General features: G+C 44.5%; 1 protein-coding gene across 1 annotated transcript in view; it reads left to right on the forward strand.

The window, feature by feature from the left end:
• Positions 1–21,950, forward strand: part of Cdyl (chromodomain Y like) — a 133,476-nt gene that overhangs the window by 75,864 nt on the left and 35,662 nt on the right. The window lies entirely within an intron of this gene.

Consider the following 21,950-nt stretch of genomic DNA (forward strand, 5'->3'; position numbering starts at 1 on the left):
GATTTCTTTATAGTAAGCCAAGAACACACGCTAACATTCCTAGGCATTGTGTATGTATGCATGCATACGTGTGTATGTATATATGTGTGTGTGTTCTCATTTCTTCATATTTATTTGGACAGGTATATTTAGCCAGGTCTTCCCAAAACATGTTGTATAGTTTTATTGGAGTATTTAAGCTCCCTTTGAAATCCCATTCTGTTTCCCTGAAGTAGTTATGTTTCCCCATGCTCTTAGACTCTTTAGTTGAGCCTGAGACAAGTGAACTGAAGGAAAGGCATATAGACCATTTTACCAATCTTATGCACATGCCGCAGAAACAAGGAAGAAGCCCGAGAAAGAATTAGGTGTAAGATATGTGCTGTTTTAACAAAGGACAGTACATTACGGAAAAGGTGACACAGGAAAGATGAGCTTCTAGGTTTGGTGGCGAAGGTGTGAGGAGATAGATGTGTGTGCAGAGTGACGCTGCTGTGGTTAGGCTGGTTTGTGCGCAGAGCACGGTAGGAATACCCTGCACGGATTCACAGACGCACGGCCGTATTCTGATGCCTTTCAGGCACTTGGGAAAGATCCTGCCCAGCCCAGGTGGCATGCAAGGCCTGGCTGCCCACCACTTCCTCCTGCTCGGGAAGCAGGCTCTGTGCAAGTGTTCCTCCCTCCTGGATCTTGAGTGTCTTCTGGTATCTTCAGGGGTGCTTAGATGGGGCGTGCTTTCCCAGTGACACAACTCCAGTACTCCTCTTGCCAGTCTAGAAACTGACCGGATGTGAATTTTTTCCATTTTTAGTTTATTATATTTGTGTGTATGGGTATTTGCCTGCACTGATGTCTGTGTACCACGTCTGTGCTTGGTGCCCTCCAAGGCCAAAGGAGGAACTTTTTTTTTTCCTGAAACTGGAAATTTACAGAGTTGCGAGCTACCACGTGGGTGCTGTGAGTCAAACCTGGGTTCTCTCAGTGCTCTTCACTGCTGAGTCACGGAACTGTTCACCGTAAGCATTATTAGTGTGTCTCAAACAACTGCCTGTGTTATGACTTCAAGTGTCCCTTCCTAAGTGTTCAACTTTATATAGATTGGAGGTCATGGTGGTGGAAGGTGCTGGACCAGTCTAGGAAATGCCCGCACATACGCTCTTTACCCAGACTGCCCAGTTCACCTCTTGCCTTGTCTTATTCTCCTGCCAGTTATGTACACGTGTGTGTGGGCACATTTCTTCAGCTGTCTGTGAGTTGGTGACGTGCTCTTATAAACTGGGGCCATGGGCTGGAGAGATGGCTCAGCCCTTAAAGGCTAGGCTCACAACCAAAAATACAAACTGGGGCCATAATTGATTGAGGAATTTGATGTTGCAAAAATGCCGTGAAAAAGCTGTCAAGATTGTGACTACTTGTTTACCTGGGTTTTTTATTTGTTTTGATTTTTTTGTTTGTTTGCTTGTTTTTCAAGACAGTTTCACTGTAGCTGTGGAGCCTGTCCTGGAACTAGCTCTTGTAGATCAGGCTGACCTCGAACTCACAGAGATCCACCTGCCTCTGCCTCCCAAGTGCTGGAATTAAAGGCATGCACCCCGACTGCTTGGCCAGAACATGTGGGTTTGGCATGCCCTACAGGCCCAGGTCGTTTACCTGTTCTTAAGGAATACTTTAAGCCACTTCACAGTGTTTGCCAGGGGAGGCAGAAAACAGCATCTAGCGGTTTGAAGTTTAAAACTGACTATCTGGGTGTTTTTATTTGTTCTTCGCCTTATATCCATCACTGTTGGAAAACAGGAAGTTGGTGGCTTCAGGCACGTGCATCTGCCCTTCCTCAGGAGCCACACTGTCTCTTCTGTGCACCTGAGCTGTCCTGTTGTGCAGAGGTCATGCTTGTTCATGGTTCTTGCTACCCTCTTGTGCCCTTCCATGGCAGGATATGGCCCCTTCCTTACAGGGCAGAAAACCCTCAGATTCATTTGCACCAATGAGATATAGTTCCTTCCCAGTTTTGAATATACCAAAGGGCCTTAGTTTAAAGGTTCACAAAATGTAATTTAAAGGAAGTTTGAATTTCTTTGAATCGGATATAAAAATGTAACTATATACTTTCCCTTTTGAATTTTGGATGGCACGGGAGAGAGGACAGGGTGTGTTTTCAAGTTAACTCCCCCTGTCTGTGGTACTTTCTTGATGTTTTATTATTTGCTCCTGGAACATAAGAACTCAACACCTGTCCTCAATCCCATTTGAACCTTGTGTCTTCTCATTTTTGCCTGCCTTCTGAGGCTTGAGTCTTGTCCCAGCAGTCCTCCGATGGCATCCTGTCTCAGGTTTGGGGTGACTGTACCCCCAGCTGTCCAACATGCTGTTCTGTTGCTATCGCTCTGCTTACGACCCCCAGCACTGTGCTTCCTAGCTCAGATTATCTTTCTGTTATAGGCGAGACTGGGTGTGAACGAGAAGGTGACCTGATTAAGAGACTCCCCAGAGTTGGTAAGAAAGTAGGGTCTAACGTAGACCCTACTCTGGCTTCCACTCTCTGTTCTGTCAAGAGAGTGACAGGCAAGATTCTAATAAGCCTAATTTATGCTACCAGTAGATAGATATTATATTAGTCAAGACTTTGGTCTCTCCTCCCTCCCCCCTTGCCTGTCTCAAATAAGTGAAACTTCTCAAACAAGCCAATAAAGATGGCATGTGTTAGCCCTGTAATCAGATCTGCCACAGCTGGACACAGGTCAGAGGAGCTACTAGGCCTCTGCTGGCCTCTGGTCTCTGTTTGCCTCATTCAGACAAGCCCTGCCCTCTCAAGAGGAAGGAGCCACAGTGGTTGGTGCCCTGACCTCACGGTAGACAAGCCAAGAAAAACTTTCCTTCTTCCAGAGCTCCAAGGGGACAACTAACTTCACCTAAATTGTCTGACCTAGCAGGGGACTAGGGTGGTTTCCAAGGGAGTCTGGAGCTAGAAGCAGGACAGACCTGAACTGTAGCAGTGAAGTCTTGACATAGTTACAATCAACAGGTACATTTAAATATGGTATTTTCAAGGGGCGAGATCATCATGAGGTTAAAAATTAATCATTTGACATACTTTCAAGTTATGTCATATTTCGGTGTTTAGCCAGCTGACTCACACAGCTCGGTCCTCCCAATATAGCTGTGCTCTGGACCCTGTTCCTGGTAGACCAGGCTCTGTCCATTCATTCACTATATTTGAGTCCATATTGGCTGTTCTTGTCCCATCTGTGGAGGATATACTCTGCCTTTGCTTCCTTCCATATATGACCTTGTGTATGCTGGTCTTAATCATAAAGGGCATTTAAATATGTGCCAGGGTTCCCTGGAGGGCAGAGGTTAGAAAGTAAACCCCCAAGGTTATCTATGGATAGCGACATCTTAGGGTTGAGGGCTTGGATGAGAGCGGGTTTCCAAGAGGAGTCTGGAAAAAATAAAATCGATGGGAAACAATCTTGGAAAGTCTGTTGTAATAGAACTGGCTACTGCAGCAAAGGTCCAGGGCACTCAACATTCACTTTATGCGTATGGATGCCAGAACATGCGGTGTCTTAAGGGCTTTACCAATGGGTGGCGGGACAGCTCACAAGCCAGGGCAGGAGAAACAGCTAGAGAGGTAAAAGATAAAGAGTTGGTAAAAATGTAGAGAAATGGGAGCCCCTAGGATGGTATGGCTGATAAGGAAACTAGCAGAGAGTTATTTCTCCAAAAGAAGCAAAGGCATGGACTTACAGAAATATTTCTAGAAACCTGTATTCAGCAGTGACATCTGCAACCTCTGGAAGGCAGAAACAACTCAAGGAACTACGGAAGATCGAAGGAGAAGCAAGGCAGGGCTCTGAACAGTGAGGCACTCCGCTTTACAAGAAAGGAAATGGACACACGCTGTGATGTGGACGAGCCTTGACAACACTATGCTGAGTGAAATAGCCAGTTTCTAAAGGGTATTTCCTAGAGAAATTGAAGGGTAAACTCAGGCTCAGAGAGTCAAAGGGGGCCTCCAAGGCTGTGTGTGGTGTGGGACGAACAGGACCTTACTATGCACTGGGGACAGAGCTTCTCTTTTGTGACAGGAAGAGTCGAAGGCACTATGTAGAACCATGTGACTTCTGAACTGTGCCTTTGGTAACATGTTTAACACAGAGCTAACGCTGTGTTTGGTAATGCCGCTGAAAACTGCACAGCATAACAACAGTGTGGTAAAGCATGTCAGCTGTGGCTGGGGATGCAGGCAGTGATGGGACTTTTGCTGAAGAGTCGGCATCTTGCTGCTGACCCTCTGCAGAGCAGCCAAGGCAACACCCAGACGGAAGAATGACACAGAAGACCCAGCAATGGTGGGTGTATTTCCAGGGATGGAGAGAAGAGTTCCAGGTTGACACTTGAAGCAAGGAGGCTGAGCAAACCAAAAGCTTGTTAATGGGGACAGGAGCAGGGAAATCGTTAAAGGACATCCATCTTAAAACCTGGGTTTTATTTCTTAAAACAAACAGACAGTGTCACCTTTAGGGTGGATGTCAGAGCCTTGGAAGGGAATTCAGACACAAACAGTGTGACTTCCAGCTGTAGCATTGGTGTCTTACAACCTGGGGCTTCTCCTCAGTGAGAGGGCAGACAGACACCAATGGTGCAGTGATGACAGGTCTTGTTGTCAGGAGTCTAGCATGCTGCGAGTGCGCCATGCACAGAGGTACCAGTGGGAGAAGAGCTCGACTCCCCTTAAAGGCCACATCGTAGGTGACAGGCAGAGATGAATGAGAAAGAAGACCGTGACATGAGAACCTGAAACTCTTGAGTAATGTTGAAATAGAAGACCAAAACTGGCCCAAGCCAACAGTCACGAGGAGGGTACAGGAACCACAACTCGGGCTTTGGTCAGGAAGTGGCACCTTGGAGCGCTGTGGGAGGTGTACGCTGCCCCAGAGGGCTAGGAGAGGAGCAGGTAGGAGATTAGGAAATTTGGGGGCGGACAGCAAACTGTGAGAGAATGTTCATGAGGATTTGCATTAGGACACTAGATGCAAGTTCACAAGTCACAGCAGGTGTGTCTTCAGTTGGGAAGAAGATGAGAAAAGGACAGAAGCCAGCACAAGAGAAAAGTGAAAGAAAGCATCCAGGGATAACGAGAAGGAAAAGCCAGAGCACACCCGCGGATTACAGCCTTTCTTAACATCAAGTGCCCAAGGGCTGAAACTCATTGTGGAAGCGACGTTCTGCTGGTGAACAACTCTAGTGGGGTCTACATATGACCCAGCAAGCCAAGCTGCCACCTAGGTGTGCTGCAGAAGGCAATGTGACTCACTGGCACTGTCGGGCAGGTGCCTAGGAGCACGAACCTCACCCTGCCTCTCGCTGCCTTGTGATTTCTCCAGCCACCTTCTCAGGAGATCAGGCAGTAACGACAGAAGCAGTAGTGACAAAATTCCTCCAACAGCTTATTCAGGCACACACAGAAATATCTGCTGGGCACCATTATTATGTGTAAACAACTGGACTAACCAATATAGGAGAATCTCAAACTGTTAACTGTTTTCTGTGGTGTTTTTCCATTCCCATAGCCTTAAGTGTTGATGGATTTATGCATCTTCTGGGTCTTTTCTGTAGCAATACAGCTTATCCTGACAGTAACCACCTTAAGGTTTAACTGGCCCAATGGTTAGTTAACTAACCAACCAGAGTTAACTGACTTTGGTCTGCTTTCTATACAGCACAGCAGAAGTAAACCCTCAAGAGTGGTGTCTAAGGTCTTATGTGTAAGGACTTTGGTGCCAAGCACATGCGGAAGGTGCTTTTGATGTCTTTGGTATCAATATAAACCAGGCACACACTGGCATGAGTAAAACCACTTTTGTCCTGACCAGCATAAAAGACCCCTCCTCTGACTCGGTTTGCAGGAACCCTCTGTTCTTGATATCACTGCTACATACCGGGAGTTCTTACACCTCAGCCCTTGGCTTGACCTTGATTTACTGGTCTTCTTCTTGGGATTCATATGCCTTTTGCTGCAGTAGCCAGTTCTATGACAACAGACTTTCCAAGATCGTTTCCCATCGATTTTATTTTTTCCAGACTCCTCTTGGAAACCCGCTCTCATCCAAGCCCTCAACCCTAAGATGTCGCTATCCATAGATATAACCTTGGGGGCCGGGCCATTCATGTGGGGGTTCTATTTGCCACAGGTCACCCACAACTTGCCTTAAATTTTGGGGAGTATCTTATGATTGGGGTAGGAAAAGCACAGAGTTACTACTGAACAGCTCAGTCTGTCTTTCCTTGATTGAACTCATTGCCCTTCTACCTTTGCTGCAGTGTGCTGGGATTGCAGCCAAGGCCCCTCCTACACGTGCACATGTCTTTTAAATGAAGTTAATAGAATCCTCGTCCAGCCGGCCCCAGTGTGCCAGGGACTTCCTAACAGGAGAAACCACGATTGCTTGTTCAACTCCCTGCCACATAGCAGGAGCCTCACACGTATGAAGGCGAGGGGAGTGTTCTCACCTATATGAACGTGAATGGAGTGTCTTTTATGGCGCGCCTTCAGTGTGTTTTTATTTGCCCTGTTTTGAACATGGATACTGTATTGTTTTACATGGGCAAAATCTAGGCAAAAGATTCGTTGAATTTAAACAAATGAAATTTCTAGAGCCACCCATCTGACCATGAGCCTTTGCATCCTGCCCATCTCCTGCAGTGATGCCCTTGAGGAGAGTCTTCTGTTTGCTCCCCAGGAGGCTGTGGTCCTAGCAGAGCACACACTTTCTTCTTGCTCCTGTTCATGGCCTTGTGCTTGGGCTATATTCGTTGACATGGGTTTAAGTCACCTTTAGGCTCCTGTTAGCCATCTTTTGTGGCTTTTAAATTTCAAATTAGTCGTGTTGTGTGTCAGACACTGACAGAAGATTTTCCAGAAGCCCCGAGTCCCTCCAGTGCACACACCAGCCACCATGTGCCCACTCTGTGGTCTGCTGAATTCATAGCTCAGAAGCCATGCCCCTGCTTCCAGGAGTTCCTGGTGTTCAGCACACAGGCAGTATCTTTTGAGCGCAGGTCCCCATTCAGTGGCTGTGTAGTTGACACATCCACACTGTGCTTATCATGTGACCAGAAGCCACTCCGTCAGCAGTGCTGAAAGGAAAATTCTGCAGTTGTGGGCAGCATTCCTTAAGGCAGAGCAGCATCTTGGACCACTGTTAAGGTAATTGTCATAAATGAACCCTACACAGATTCACGCGTGGTGACATAATAGAGATAAACTTAGCTGTATAAAGACACAACTCTAAGTGCCCATTCTCCCCAGTGACACAGATCTGACAAACTAGAAAAGCAAAGCAGCCAAGCCACTAGAGAAGTCTTAGCTCCACCAAGGCTGGGCAACCATAAACTAAACTGACAGCCTTTCTCTGCTCTCATTTTATATCCTTTCTAGTGCTGGGATTAAGGGCGTGACTCCCTAGCACTGGGATTAAAGTGTAGGCCACCACCACCTGGATTTGTTTCTGCATTGATCTTGTGTGGCCCAGGGGTCCTTGAACTCACAGAGACCCATCTGAGTCTGTTGCCCGAATCCTGGAATTAAAAAGGTGTGTGACACCATTACCTGACCTCTAGTGGCTTTAGCTTCCTTTACCTCAGGTCTTCAGGCAAGATTTATTTATTAAAATACAAATAATATATCACTGTAAGGCTCCATGTTCCATTCAGAATAGAAATGGTAAGAAACCTCCAAAGTATGTGTTACCTTTAGTTTTTTGTTGTTTACTGAGCTTACACATGGGGTTACTTCCCATCTTCATTCATCATGTCTCTGCTCCCTCTGGGAAGGCAGTGCTGTATGATCAGGTTTATTTATTATCTGATCCATCCTCCACTGTGTTATCCAAGTTATTATATGTAATTTTTAAAAGGTGGGTGGATGCATATGTGCGCAAGTTTATGCGCTCCATGTATTTATGTGACCAGAAGGAGATAATAGATCCCCTGGAGATGGATATAAGGTGGTTTGAGCCCCTCCTATGGCCTCTATAAAAAGGCCAGCCTGGTTTTTCCCCCTTAACCAGTATGTTCTGAACTAAAAGATCCTGACTGATAAAGTAGGTAGGAGGCCCAGTGGCATGGGATTGAAATGATTATATATTGTGGATTCACTGAACCTGGCAAACGACAGACTGCCGCCAAATAAGAAGCTCTTAACTAACCCCAAACTAATAAGAATATTAGACATAATTCCCCCCCCCTCCCAGCCTCCCATTTCCCTCCCCCCCCCCCCCTTTAATTCCCCCCCCCCCCCCTTTCCTCCCCCCTCCCCCCAAGCAGACCATGCTGAACTAGAGGGACAACGCAGCCCACCTGTCAGGTCAGGCGTGAACAAGCTGGAACATTCAGATAGATGCCATTCTTACGGAGCTGGCCTCTGAGACACACCTGCACTGTAGTGCAGACTACTTCCAGTCTTAGGAAACATTCTGTCACCAGAGAGGCCACACTTTTTCTGAAGTGGTTATGGTTAATCTTTAGAGCCTTGACTGACATGTTTAGAAGAAATCTGTGAGGAGAAACTGTTATTTTTTAATTATAAAGGGGGACTCCTCTGTAAAGTTTGCTTTTGAGTATTCTACCAGCCAAGCAGCCTATTCGGTGTGAATTAGTATCTACACCAGGCAGACCGTCTATTCTGTGTCAGCTGAGCTCTGCACTGGGTAGTTGGTCTCTTCCATCTGAGTTAGAATCAGGATCCCCTAGAAACTCCCCAGAACTGCTGCCTGTGCATCAGATACCTTCCTATGTCTTTGTGTTGTGGTTTAAGTACCACATGTCTGTGCCCTAGAGGCTTGGTCTGTTAGAAGCTTAGCTTTCAGGGTGGTAGAGTGGAAGGTGATTAGATATAGGGGCCACCCCGAAAGATGAGCATACTACTTGTGGCAAGACCGTGGGGGGAGGGCTGGAGGGATGTCTCAGAGGTTAAGAGCACTGGCTCTTCTTCCAGAGGTGCTGAGTTCAATTCCCAGCAACCATATGGTGGCTCACAGACATCTGTAATGAGATCTGGTGCCTGCTTCTGGTCTGCAGGCATATATGCTGGCAGAAAACAAATAAATTAATCTTTAAAAAAAAAAAGGCCATGGAGAGAGGGAATAAGTGTATCCCACTCTCCTTCATGCACCTGCCATGGGGTCTTACCAGGTCGTCAGACACTTGAACCTGCAGAACTTCGAACTAAGTGAGGTTGCCTGGGGAAGCCAAAAGAAGGTATTGGATTCCCTGGAAGCTGGTGGTTTTAAGTCACCTAATGTGGTTCAGGGGACCAATCTCACATCTCTAGAAGGGCAGTAATGCTCCTCACCACTGAGCCATCTCTGCAGCCCCTAGAGTCCATTTTTATAGTCCAATTCCATTGTTAGCTCCAGTCCAGTGGAAACTCCTGGGTTGCTATAGCAATCGGAGCCTTGAAAGAAAATGACTTAGTTCTAGTAAAAATCTTAGAATCATATAGTAAGGCAGTGTGGTTTATGAGGCAGGTTCCTATGGCTTTGATTAAGTGTTGTATTAGTAATGGGAGGAGTGTGTTTTGTCTGGTAAGGACTTGTCTATCCCAAGGATGGGTGCTGTGACTTTTATTGGATGTAACGCACCTTATTGCCTGAAACTCATAATGAACTAGATAGAGATTATTTTTTTGTCTTGCTGGAGCTTGAATGATGTATCCCTCGATAGCACTGTAACCAGAGTGTTTGCGTCTTTGGATGGTACTTGAGCAAAGTGTGGTAGATTCTTCCGTACGTGGTATCACCTCTAGACGTTAAATGCCATTTTGGTTTTGTAGCAATGCTATAAAAATATAATGTGAACTTTCTCCTCTTGATAATGAAGATCAAGCTGCTAGGCACCTGTGCCCCATGGGCTGCCTCTTTGTGTTTGTCTTGTGGCAATGCGGTGTTGACCACAATACAGTCGTGCCTGCCACAGAGCGCAGCACTGGGTGTCTGGCTGTAGTTTCAGGGTGTGGAGCCTGTGTCTTGTCCACCTAAAGGTGAAGTAGAAAACAGTTGTTTTCCTTTTCCCTGTCTTAAAGTTGACTTTTTAAAGTTTAATTGGAACAAAGGCTTTATAGTTAGAGGAAGCTATTCTCAGAGTTGCTTACATTGCCTCAGCCTTTTAACAAGCGAAGAGGAGGAATTTAAAATAGTCTTTGAGTTCCATTTTGGTTTTATCTAGGGGAAGGGATTTTCCATGCCAAATTTTGGTAATGCTTCCGCCAGGTGGTCTAAACGAATTTCATAACATAGTTTTTCAGAAGGCAGTTCTGGCCATTTGGGAGGACCATGCATGGCATGTGACCTAATTCTTGCATTCCCACCTTCTCACAAGGGGATTCTCGGATGCACTTCATGAGCAGTTCCACTTTGGGTTTTCCTGCTTATGTAGTCTCTGGGCTGCCGTGACAGCCTGGGGTGACCCTTTTCCACAGTCTTGAGAGCTTCGGTGTCACTGTCTGAAACAACCATGTTAGAACTACTCTTTGAAGCCAGGTGAGTGCATTGGGAGGGCTGGGTTAGTGCAAGCAGCCGGTGACACCGTGTCACCATAGTGTCTTCTGCAGAGAGCCGGGGAGACGGGCGAGCAGACGGCCATGCTGCTGCAGCTTAGCATTTCCTTGATCACGGAAGAAACCAAAGAAAAGCCGACAGGGCTGTGTGCATTCAGGGTGGTACGGGTGCATCGCCTTCTCTGTTGTGATAGACTGTTATCTGGAATTGTGAGCCAGATAAACTTTTCTCCTCTCTCTGGCTTTGCTGTGGACATCTTGTGATGTGACTGAAAAGGAAACCAAGACGAGCACTGATTTTTTTTTTTTTTTTTTTTTTTTTTTTGCAAGGGCTGGCATTTTAACATAAATGAAGGAACTGTCAGAAAGAAGAAAGGCAAGCTGACTGTCGGCACTTGGCGCTGGCACAGTTTTTAAGTGCTTAAAATTAATCTCAAAACTGGATTTCTAAGTTGCCCCGTGCTTGGTTGTGTGTGGGATCTGGCAAGCCCGGCTTTCAGCTTTTATGTTCCGTGTCTGATGCGGGAGTCTGTTTTCCGTCTTGGTTTCTGAGTTTCTTTTGTCCTCCGTTATGAGGCGCTCTGTTGATTTCCCCCCCTCAGCAGTTGCCAGTGGCGCGGGACAAGGGTCACAGCTGCAGGTTCTTGGCAGCTCTCTGTTTGATGCTGAGAAAAAGAGCCTCAGCAGCCAGAAGCTGGGCTGCCTTGCACAAGTGCTGACCACGGTACAGTTTAAACAGTGTAACTTTTTGGACTCCTGGCATGATTAGGGACCCTAAATGAGAAACATCAAATAGGCTAAGCTAAGTGTGTGATTTTAAAATGTGCACAATAAGTATTTTTGTTTTAGGCTCTAGCTTTGCAGAGCAAGCAGGCTCTTGGTGAGGGTAGCATCGTGAGGACCCCTGTCTGGCAGCTCTCAGCACTTGTCCTTTTCTGGAGGCCATTGTATAGCTGCAAAGGTTTCTCTTGTAGTCGGTGTTGATAGCACATTTTCATTGGACCAGCTTGTAGCCTGCATGTAGTTTTTCCCAGACTTTTGCATGTGTATACGTAGACAGGGCTTGAGAATCCATGCACTCTCGCACAGAGTTAGATAAAGTCTGCACAAGCAGGTGGTCATGCTCTTAAGACATGTCCTCTTCAATGCATGGGTGACTATTCAGTGACAGTGGTAGGGCTGGGGAAGTGAGTGAATTGGGAGAAAAGTGTACTAACATGTAACTAATATATTTCACCATTGGCATTGTAAACAAAATAATTGAAAAAGCTAATTCCTGACCCGTTCTGTCAGGTAGAAGGTATATCCAGCCTTTCTGTTTCAGTGAGTGCTACTTCCGTCTGTTTAGCTCAGGCTGAGAGCCATCCTTCCCTTCTCCCCACATTCTTAGCCTTCAGTCTATCTCCTGACCTGTGCTGACATGGCCTCCCTCTCAGCATTATCACCACCTAGGCCAAGATTTTGGCATCTCTGGTATTGCCTTTTCAAATGGTGTTTCATCTGGCCACTGGAAGGCGCTGCTGTCGATGTGAACCACAAGTCACTGTCTTGCTTTAGGCTCCCGACTTTGTGAAGCACTGGAGATCTGCGGTGTGGTCTGCGGAACCCCCGGGGCTGGCCAGTCTTGCTTCAGTGACATACTTCCTCCAGTTGAAATTGGCTGGCTTCTCTCTTACTAAATTTGTGTTCCCTTTTTTTTCTTCCTACCTTTCTAATCTAGTGAACTCCATATGATCCTGGTCTCAGCCTGTCTTGGCACGTCGGGAAACCTCCTCTGGTCTCCACCAGCCTCTTGTCTTCTGCCGTCTTAACTGTGCAGCTTGACAGCATCTCTGTCTATTTGTCTAAGTTACAGGACACCAGGAATCTTAGGTTAAAAATTCAGCCCTGAGTAGGGTCAGCATTTGGACAGTGACAGCCGTGATTGGCCTGCATAGGAACAATAAGCTATAATGCTAATTTTCTTTCTACCACTTATATTCTCTGAGCAGACGTCATGGTTTTATTTCTGTGTTCCCGGCCAGAAGGTAATGAATAAGGATGGCCCGAAGGATGGATGGACGGGTTGTGTGCAGTGAGCACTTTAGACTTAGGCTGTGCGTTTGGGGCCTTTATGGAATGGTAATTTGATTAGGTCGTTGGGTAGTGTTTAGAGAACATTTCCAAAGCCATTTCATTGTGTTTGTAGGGAGTGGGAAGGTGCCTACATGGAGCTCTTCTGATTATAAGGCTATTATTGGCGGCTACTCCCTGGAGCAGGACACTGCCTGTAACTACTACACCCCCTAGATACATAAGGGGGGGTAGCCATGTGTCTGCCTGCTTCCAGGTAAAGAGGGAGGAACAACCTTGGGGAAAGGGGAAAGGGAGCAGCTGACGCTATCAGGTTATCACGGGACAAGTAAGATTGGGAGACCAGAGCCTAGGGCTTTCCAAGGTCACGCTGCTGGAGTAGTCCTCGAAGTGTAGAAGCCAATGTGGGGGGCGAGGACCCAAGGCAAAGGACCACATCATACTTACAACTAAGAAGATGCCCAGCAAAGGTCTGAAATTACATGTTTCCTTACAGCCGGGCCGCAATCCTGTATGAATAGGAAGTAGGGTGGGCACAGCCAAGCCTGATCTTTATTTCCTCGTTTTCAGACCATTCTGGTGTGTGTGCCCATGGATTCTAGTGTGTACCTGTGTTTTTGTGTGTGTGCACGTGCGTGTCTAAAACTTGTTTTACAAGTGCAACGTTAGTTTCATGATTCTATTTAAGTCCTGTGCCCCACGTTAGTTTTAGGAGAACTACATTATAGAAGTAAACAACTCTCTCTAGAGGTGTAGTGTAACATAAATGAGGGATTATCCTTTGGGAGGAGACACTGAGTGAGCTGTTGGAACGTAAATATATGTTTGCCGGTTGCTAGATCTGCTTTTATAGGCTTAAAGTAACTTGAATGTTGGGTTGACCAGAGTTCTCAAATGTTCAGATTGAGTGCTTTCAGGGAAAATACCTTCTATGAAAAGTTATATCTTATGCTGGCTCTTTATATCTCACAGTCAAGATAGAAACTCCCCAGAATTGTTGATTGAAAAACAAAAAACTTAATCTGAGTTATTTTGACGTCTTTGTTCAGATGCCTCCATTAGATCCCTGGCCACCGAACGTTACGTGGGGTTTCCTCGGGCGCTGGATCTACAGCTTCAACAGTGAGGGGCTGTTACTGCCGAGAGATGGCAAGGGCTGGTTTGGTTTGTCTTACGTCTCTGTGCACAAAAAGTACTTGAAGCAGTACTGTACATGAGAAGATTGTTGGATGGGGCACCTATCTGGAGCGGGCACTCTGAGGATAAATGCATTGTGGGAAAAGGACAGGTTTATGGACACACTGGGGAGTGGAGGTTTGGTCTTCCTTGTTCTCAAGTACAGGAATGTTCAGTTCCCAGCAAACAGCGGGGCGGGTGGGAAGCCACAGAAGAATACATTCAGCTAGGAAAATTGCCCATGCAGCCACAGCCCCCACCCCCACCCCCGTGAATCATTGTTGTTATTTGTTTTAAGTTTGTAGAAAACAACCATATTCAACATTCATGTTAATGAAACCAGAGTCTAAATTACATAGTTTTCAAATGGATTTTTTTTCAACCTAAAATTACCATTGTTTTCCCTTGTTTTCAATCATACTCATTTTAAAGTATCAGATGCATTTGAGTGTATAGCCGCAGGGAGCCTGGGCCCAGGTGGTGGTGGTTGTATATAGTGATGAAAAATGGAACAGTTCAAAAAGGATTCCACTGTTGATTGAAAACCTAAAGATACTGAAGTATGTTTGTAGCAAGGACTCTATACCCAGCCACAGAGATGTGTACAAAGTACACATAACAGTATCATGTCAGCTTATGTGTGAGTGAGTTACCTGCTGAACTGGAGGTGGTTCATCCCTAAACAATAGTAATGGAGTCAAGCATCACTAACAGGTATGTCCTGAGAAATAAGTTGGCAACTTACTATTATGTGAACACTCCAGGGTTTGTTCTCATAAACTTTGATGCTGTAAGTTCTTCTATATTCATCTAAGTTCCTCTTGATGGCATCAGGAGATTCAGTAAAAGCGAGGAGGATGATATTATGGCCCACATAACACTACAAAAACTATTAGAATGTGTGAAGCCTTGCACAGTGGTGCGTACCTGGAGTCTCCACACTTGGGAAGCTGTGGAAGGAAAAGTGAACTACGTGTCAAGACCCCGTCTTTAGAGCCCGTGGTATGGTTTTGGTCTTACACATCCTCCAGAGTGGGATAGATGACTTCGAAGTGAAAGCATTTGTTGCTCTTGCACCGACTCAGATTTGTTTCCCAGCATCCATGTGGTGGCTCGCCTCTATCCATAACTCCAGGTGGAGGGCATCCCTTGCCATCCCTTGCTCCCTCCTGACCAGTGTCTGCTGAGGTAGCGCAGGCTTTGGTACATTCCATCACTTTGCTGAGCATATTTCTCAGGTGTTACTGGTTGTTCCAGGATTCAGAAAACAAAGTAAACGAGACTGGTGCTAGAACTCTTTTTGTTGTTGTTGGTTTGTTTTCTTATACAAGTTTGTCTTTGGGAAATGCTTTGGCACTCCTCAATCCATCTATTAAGTAGGCCATTACTAGCTGTCAGATACAATCCTTTTGTCACATTGTCACAGTCTGACCAAGAAATGGTTCATTGTTTCTCATCCAATGAAGACAATTCAGAATTATTTTCTTGATTTTTCTTCAGCCCTCTTATGAGACACTCAGTTATCAAGTTTCTCACTTTTTAATTTGCTCGCAAGTGCAGAGTGACTGTTGTCCTCCACACTGAGTTCTTTGGCAGCTTCCAGTGTAGTCGTCAGAGGATTGGCCCTGGTGATTGCTCCTCATCTTGAAGACTCTCCCCTTAATATATTATAACCTTTCACTGGCTCATCAGCAGTCCCTGGGCCAAATCCATTGTTCATGTCGCACGGCGTCTCTGTTGCTTTAGGACCCATTTTGAACTCAGATAAGAAAATTTCTCTTAATTTGTTTTTGTCTAACATCTCCATTGTGTAAACTAAAGAAGTAATAAGTCATTAGCAGAAAACAGAAAGCAGCAAGTGCGCGTCAAATGAAGTATAACATACGCATATGTATTAGCAATGTAATCCAATCACAAACGGCAAATTTCAGCCATGTGAAAACCACAATTACTTTTATACTAATTAATATTAGTGTAATTGTATAGTTTTAATTGCTGGTCACAAACATTGCTGCATTTATTAGTGTATGTTAAGCCAGTCTTGCATTCCTAAGACAGATTAAGTTGTTGAAGGTATATAATTATTTTTACTTGCTGCTGCATTCAGTTTGCTATGGTTTGTGGAGGATTTTGGGTCTGTGTTCATAATGAGTGATGTTTGTGATGGACTGTGGTTTATGAAACATCTCGGATTTTGGGATCAAATCAATATTGGCCCCATGAGATGAATGTAGAAGTGCTTCCTTTTCTGTCTCTCCTAAGAGTGTTTAAGTGCTAGTGTTGTGTTTAATGCTTGGGAATTCATGTAATCCTGGCTCCTCTTGGTGGGAACTCTTTTGATTACTAATATAATATTTTGTCATGGGTTGTTCACATTTGTTTGTTCTATACTCGGTGTTGGCGGTTTGTCCCTTCCTAGGAGTCTCATTGTGTCAGGTTGCTGCACTCAGAACAGTACTCTCAGAGTGATTCTTTTATTTCTGTGCGGTGGCTAATGGCATTCCTCCCTCCCTCCCTCCCAACTGGAATACTTAGGAATTCTCTTCTTCTCTTGGCCTAGCCCAGAAAAGAGTTTGTCAACACTGTTGAGCTTTCTAAAGAACCAACTTTGACTTAGTCTTACTTCTTGGATGCTTAGACTGGTAGTCATAAAAAAACTTTTCAGTTGGACTGGTGTGGTGACACACACATGATCCCAGCACTGAGGAGGCAGATAAGTTCCAGGCCAGCCAGGGCTGCAGAGCAAGGCCCTGTCTCCAAAAAACAATTCTTGAAAAAATGGTTTCCAGATTTCCATTTGTTACCTGATTTCTGATTTCATTCACTGTTCAGAATTCAGCTTTGTGTGTTTTCAGTCCTTCTGAAATTTTGTCAAACTTTATGACCTTATCCGTTCTCTGCCCCGCAGTCTTTCTCATGTCCTGAGATGGGAGTGTCTTGTTATTTGGCCTCGATTGTTCTGCAGTGCTCTGCTACGTTTGCTTGTTAGACTTATCTTCTGACTTTGTTCTTTCCATGTGATTTTACTTTGTTACTAGAATTAGGCAATCTGTTTCCTCCTTTTCTTTGCCTAGGCTCCATTTTAGGACTCTATAGTTTAAACGTGATTTTTTTTTGTTGCTGTTTCATTGTATATTAACCTTTGGTTACAAACTGTCCTCCTTTCCTCCCCTTCCCACCTATATTTATTTTTATGTTCTGGGAATTAAACCCAAAGCATGCATATCAATTACTAGGCAAGTATTCTAACTGAGCTATACCCTGTGTACCTCTTTTCTCCCTCTAGTAACAATTTTTCTTTCACTTCTATTTTCACAAACACAGTGTAGATGGAGGCATGAGATTGATGTCATGTCGACCTCGGTCACCCTTTGCCTTATGTATTGAGACAGAGTCTCTGAACATGGGGCTTACTGTTTCAGCTTTCTGCTAGCCAGCTTTCTCCCAAGATACCATCCCTGCCTTGGAATTACAAGCAGACTGCCATACACTCCTGAGTTTTAAGGGGATACAGAGATCTGCACTACTGTGTCCTGGTACAGCAAGCATTTTCCCTGTTGAGCCTCCTTCCCAGCCTTTTGTTTTATTCTGTCTGATACTGGTTTAGAAATTCCAACTCCAGTCTGGTTATTACCTGGTCTTTTTTCATTGTTCTGTTTACAGCTTATACTGTTATCATGCCTTTCAGTGCCTGTTGTCTGAGGTTTCTGTCCTGCTCTGTTCCCACAGTCATTAAGTCTCAAAGAAATTACACAGAGGTCCACATTAATTATAAGCTGATTGGCCCAGTATCTCAGACTTCTTATTAACCCTTATAACTTATATTAGCCCATAATTCTTGTCTGTGTTAGCCACATGGCTTGGTACCTTTTTCGACGAGGCAGTCACATCTTGCTTGCTTTGTGTCTGGCTTCCTCTCTGGGTGAAGACTGCAGACTGAAACTTCCCTCTTCCCAGAATTCTCGTTGCCCCGCCTACACTTCCTGTCTGGCTACTGGCCAATCAGCGTTTATTTAAAACACAAGTGACAGGGTACAGACCATTGTCCCACAGCAAATTTCTCTTATTCGTTTCTTGACATTTAAATGGAGTGTCTACTATCGCATTGCACTAAATGTAGGTTCATTATGCATTGACACATGACAGTGTTCAGTCACTGATGAACCCACATCAATTATAATAGGCAAAAGAATTCCCATTGCTTATTATCAATTTACATTTTAAGATGGAGGTCTTTTATAAGTTTCATTTTGTTGCTGTGAGAAACACCATGACCAAAAGCTACATGACAGAGGCATGGCTCACAAGTTACAGTCCATCACGGAAGGAAGTCGGCCAGGAACTTAAGCAGGCCCACTTGCTGTTCTGCACCACATTTCTATCTCCCCAGCCAAAAAGTACAGCCTGGACCACTACTTAGTTGCAGACCCATGCACACTTAGCTTTCTTCTCCAGCCTAGAACCCCTTGCATGGGGAATGGTGCCGCCCATGGTGGACTGGTCTCCTACACGTCAGTTAACAATTGAGATAATCTCCCCAGCAGATACCCCTAGGCCATCCCTTAATTGAGACTCAAGTTGACAGTTAACTAGTTGGCAAACTAGACAGGGTTATTAAAAATAGTTTTTATTTTAATCTACGCATAGGAACATTTAAGAGATGTTGATAATAAGCTAAAGATTAATTTATAGATGAAAAAATATTTCATAAATGTAGTGTAGCCTGGCTATCCAGTATGTAAAGTCTGTTAGAGTGCAAGGACTTGGATATTCAAGCCTTTGTGTCACTCACCAACTCACCTGGACCAACTTCTCGTCTTGCCAGCTCCATTCGTGTTTAAATGACCTAAAGATGTAGACTAGTTTAATTTTTAATACTATTTTTGTGTGTGTATATATGTGCCTTTTCAGTGGTTTTGTAGTTTGGGGCATGTTTATTTGTAATGTTAAGGAGCAACCCAGAGCTTCACACGTGCCAGTCAAGAGTTCAGTTACTGAGCCATACTCCAAGCCCAAAGATACATTCCGAAGCACTTGTACTCACGGTAACACACTGTTGAGACTTGTGGCCTAGAAAGAATAGGCTATTCCATACAGCCTCAATGTATTGAATATAGATTACCTGCATTTATGGAAAGCTGATTCTGTATTTTAGTGCCCCTCCCCTAGTTCTTCTCTTTCTTTTGTGTTAAATATGTTCAGGTATTACCACTTTTATTCTCTTCATTTTTTTTTTTATGTACTTCATGTACTGTATAGTTTCAGCAGTTTTCATTAATTTCCCTGGAGGTTTTAGTTAAATGCTAATTGATGAAAATATAGTTTGAATTAATACCAATTTACATTCAATAATACTTTTAAAAATAGCCTTGTTCCTATATAACTCTATTCTGTCCTCCCTCCTTTTACAGATGCTGCCATACAAATTATATGCCTGGTCCAGATCTATAATTATTGCTTTGTATGAGATGTCTTTTAAATCAGATCTGAAAAGAATTACAAGCCAGAATACATTTTTCCTGTATTTTACAGTTTCCTGAGTGGGTCTGCTCTATCAGTGTTCCTCATTTCTTTGTGTAGACTTGAGGTGCTATCTAGTGTCCTCATTTCAACCCCCAAACTGTCTCTTTGCCTTTCGGTTGCAGAGCATTTTAGTTCATGGTGAATTATCTTCTTTGTATCTTCCCCTATGTTGTTGAGATTTTTGGTCACCGTCCTTCCCCGGCACTTTACCCATCTTGCCCTTTGGCTTTGATTTCGCTGTGGGACACCTATCATACAGTCTGTCCTGGTTTCTGTTGGGAAGTGAGCTGCTAATCTGTGGAGGAGCCTCGAACCCAGGAGTCACTGTTACCTCTTTCTCGCTGCTTTGAAGGTTCTGTCTTGGGCTTTTAACAAATCTACGGTCTCCAGAGACTCCCTTTGGGTGTATTTTGCTGGGAGTTTTATGTTTCTTAGATACATAGATTAATATTTTCCCATCTGATTTTAGAATTTGGGGCCATTTTCTCTCTAGATGTTACTTCTGTCTTTCTCCCTATTCTGGGATTTCCGTGATGCATGTGTTGGTGAGTTTGGTGGGTTTTTTTCCAGCCCTTTCTGGATCTCATCATGTCTCTTCATTCCCTTTTGGTTTTAGTAGTGTTCTCGTCGACTACCTGAAAGGATTTTCAAAGGTCATTGCTGCTTTCAGTGATGTCACCTGTTTGCGCCAGTGGTGGTGGGGTTCCTAGGGACTGTTTTCCATTTCTGATTTGTTGGCCTTTGCCCGCTCTGTTTTTCACATTCCCCTCTTTATCTGTCTTTTTCAGATTTTCTAAGATAACTCTCTGTAATGGATTTTACAGGTTCCTTAGTACCATTGTTACCTACATGTTTTTTCTATATATGATTTAGTCCTTAACTCCGTCTCTGATTGTCTTAGTCAGTGTTCTGTTGCTGTAAAGAGATACCACAACCATGGCAACTCCTACAAAGGAAAACATTTAATTGTGGACTTGCCTGCAATTTCAGGGTTTAGACATTTATCTTCATGGCAGGGAGCATGACCGCACACATGCCCATGACTGCACACATGCCCATGACTGCACACATGCCCATGACTGCACACATGCCCATGACTGCACACATGCCCATGGCGCAGTAGCTGAGGCTGCATCCTGACCCACGGCCTCAGAAGAGAGAGTTTTGAAACCTCAAAACCCATTTCCAAAGACACACTTCTCCAGCAGGGTCACACCTATTCCAGCAAAGCCACACCTCCAAACCCTTCCCAGATAGTGCCCACTCCTTGGTGACTAAGCTTTCAGATATAGAAGTGAGGTCCTGCTCTTAGGCAGACCACCGTGCTAACTTATGATGACTGTTTATGTTTCTGAGTTTTAGCAGTTGTTAGTTTTTGTTCTGAGGTAGGATGTCATCTAGCCCAGGCTGGCCTTAAATCGCTGCATCCATTTCCCGAGTTCTGCGGCTCCATGTGATAGCCCTGTTAAAGAGTAAGCATTTAATGCTGTGGATTTCCCCTGCAGCAAGACTTCGTTGCGTCCTCCATGTTTTTATCTGCACTTTGATTATTACTCTGTGTGCTTTGGTTTCGATTATAGTTTTTCCATAGGTATATTGCATCTCTGAACATTTAGCAGATTTGTTAGGACTGTTCTTTCTATATTCAGTTAAGATGCGTGAATTCTCGCAGCCCTTCCCCTTCTGAAGAGTCTTAGTTGTGTCTTCGTGTTTGAAAGCCATATTTGCTAGCTGCAGATTATTCAAATGACAGTTCTCATTATTTTAAGATGCCTCTCCATCTTCTGAGGAGAAAATTGGTATGCAGCCTTTGTGTAAAGTATGTCTTCTGTTTTAGTCTAGCCTGAATTTTTTTTTTTTTTTTGGTTTTTCGAGACAGGGTTTCTCTGTGGTTTTGGAGCCTGTCCTGGAACTAGCTCTTGTAGACCAGGCTGGTCTCGAACTCACAAAGATCCGCCTGCCTCTGCCTCCCAAGTGCTGGCCTGAATTTTTATAAATTTGAAATGGATTGTCTTTTTTTTTTTTTTTAATTCTTAGAGTTCCCCAAGTTCTTTATATGCTCTATTCTGGTTTTCTTTTTGTGTTTGGTTTTGGTTTTTTTACAGGTTTTGAGAGCAGGGAAGCTTTAGTTTTTACTCAGCTTGTGGAATTGTTTATTGATGAGCCTGTGGAAGCCTCCTTATCCTGGACACCATGATTTGTTGCTGTTGTTGTTTCAGTGTGCATACACAAGGCCTTCTGATAGTGGCACCCTTCCCCTCCCTTACCCCTCTCCTGGCTCTGTTAACCTACTCACATGCACATACCCAGATCCCTTTCCACATCCATGTTATTTGGTTTTCTGACCTACTGAGTTTAACCAGTTTGACTGGGTGTCCAGTTGATTGCATTGGTGATGTGATACCCGCAAGACAGCATTTTGCAGCTCTTGTGCCTTCCAACTCCTGCATTCTCTCCACCCTTCCTCCCTGTTCTCTGAACTTTGGCGGGGAAGGGGCATGAATGTCCTACTGAGGACTGAGTGGTCAACCATCATGAGTCCCTGCATTCACTGCAAAGTTTCTCTGGGTGAGACTGAGAGCAGCGTTGTGAACACAAAGACAAGTTTTTAGAAGCAGTTGCTGCACTGTCAGATTAGCTG

Source organism: Microtus ochrogaster, chromosome 16, assembly GCF_000317375.1.
Source record: "Microtus ochrogaster isolate Prairie Vole_2 chromosome 16, MicOch1.0, whole genome shotgun sequence".
Lineage (NCBI taxonomy): Eukaryota > Metazoa > Chordata > Mammalia > Rodentia > Cricetidae > Microtus > Microtus ochrogaster.